This window comes from Microtus oregoni, unplaced genomic scaffold, assembly GCF_018167655.1.
Source record: "Microtus oregoni isolate MIOR12 unplaced genomic scaffold, Mior012 000050F_ref0000143, whole genome shotgun sequence".
Lineage (NCBI taxonomy): Eukaryota > Metazoa > Chordata > Mammalia > Rodentia > Cricetidae > Microtus > Microtus oregoni.
The window spans coordinates 16212452-16214745 of NW_024543256.1; positions in this window are offsets into that span (position 1 = coordinate 16212452).

Below are 2294 nucleotides of genomic sequence, written 5' to 3' on the forward strand. Positions count from 1 at the left end.
ATTACATGGTTTCTCTCATATGTGAGAGCTAGAATAAAAAAATAATTTTAGGAATTACATGAAATTAGTAGTGGAAGAACTAGGGAAAGGGAGAGATATGGGAGGGGGAGTCTGTAGAAGGAACTGCGGCCAGGCCTGCTTTTCATCCCGCCCGGCTCCCACATGGTTAGCTTTACACCCGAAATAACAACACACAAATTGTATTTTTTAAACACTGCTTGGCCCATTAGTTTCATCCTCTTCTTGGTTAATTCTCACATCTTAACTAACCCATTTCTAATAATCTGTTTCGCACCACAAAGTGGTGTCTTACCGGGAAAGAGTCAGCATGTCTGACCTGGCGGCTGGCTCCATCACATCTGACCTCATTTCCCTTCTTCCCAGCATTCTATTCTGTCTACTCCACCCACCTATGTTCATGAGTTAAGATTGGTCTGTAATTCTCTTTCTTGATTGAGTTTTTGTGTGGTTTTGGTATCAGGGTAACTGTAGCTTCATAAAAGGAGTTTGGCAATGACTCTTCTGTTTCTATTTTGTGAAATACATGAAGGAGTATAGGTATTAGCTCTTCTTGGAAGTTCTGGTAGAATTCTGCATAGAAACCATCTGGTCCTGGGCTTTTTTTTTGGTAGGGAGGTTTTTGATAAAAGCTTCTAATTCCTCGTGACTTACAGGTCTATTTAAATTGTTCACCTGGTCTTGATTTTACTTTGGTATATGGTACTTACCTAAAAAAAATGTCCATTTCTTTTACATTTTTCAATTTTGTGGCATACAGGTTTTTGTAGTAAGATCTAATGATTCTCTGAATTTCCTCTGTGTCTGTGGTTATGTTCCCCTTTTCATTTCTGATCTTATTAATTTGCGTGTTCTCTCTTTGCCATTTGATGAGTTTGGATAGGGGTTTGTCAATCTTGTTGATTTTCTCTAGGAACCAGCTTTTTGTCTCATTGATTCTTTGGATTGCCTTTTGTGTTTCTATTTTGTTGATTTCATCTCTCAGTTTTATTATTTCCAGTCTTCTACTCCTCCTGAGTGAGTCTTCTTCTGTTTTTTTTTCCTAGAGGATTCAGGTGTGCTGTTAAGTCTCTAATGTGTGTTTTCTTCGTGAAGGAGAACATGAGCAAGGAAGTCAAGACCACGAGGGGTGCGTCCACCCACTGAGACAATGGGACTGATCTAATGGCCAGCTGGACTGGGACTGATGGAGCATGTGATAAAACTGGACTCTCTGAATGTGGGTGACAATGAGGGCTGACTGAGAATCGAAGGACAATGGCACTGAGTTTTGATTCTACTCCATGGACTGGCCTTGTGGGAGCCTAGTCTGTTTTGATCAAGCTCACCTTCCTAGACCTGGATGGAGGCGGGGAGGTTCTTGGACTTCCCACAGGGTAGGAAACCCTGACTGCTCTTTGGACTGGAGAGGGAGGGGGAGAGGAGTGGGAGAGGGGGAGGGAAATGGGAGGAGATGGACATTTTAATAAATAAATAAATAAGAAAAAAGAAAAAGAAAAGAAAAAGTGTTACTTCACAATAGTTGGAGAAGCCGTGGGCAAAACAGCATAGCCCCAGTGATGAATCCTATGGTAAGCAAACTGAAGCAGTGAGCTTAGTGCTTCTCCTCCATGATGTTTGTGGGAATTTTCTGCCCATCCCTTTTATCGGCTCTCTCTACTTCTGTTAAGTCTTCTCATGACTTCGCTGCATTGTAAGAGAACAATCAGTACCACATCATTTCCTCCTAGTTTGAAAGCACCTGAGACATGAACACCAGAGTCACATAATGCTGTGAAGTCATCAGTTATAAATCATGACTGGAGGACGCTGCTAATGGGTATGACCTCAACTCTTTTTGATACCTTGCCTAACCCTTAAATTAAGACGTCTCACCCACCTGGGGAACAAGCCTAGGCCTGTGCCACAAGCACAGAGCAGACCACAATAAAAACCTTAGGGACAACAACCACAAATGGCAGGGCAGAACAGAGCGTTCTCTTCTCCCTCTCAAACTCCATTACTCAGGTGTCTCTCTTTACCTCAGTAGGGTATGAAAGGGGGACAAGGCCACAGAGATACAACGAGTCTCTAGTATATGCTCCCCCAAGGAAATGTGAGGGACACTATGTAGGTGGCAGCTTACGTGGCAAGCCAGGTCTATGCATCACTACTAATATTGTCTCCCATACATATATAATTATATTTTAAGGGATGAGCAGCATATTCACACATTTGGATATAAATGGGACTTTCATAGGTGCATGCCAGCACAAACCCTTCATTAGGACTTTAAT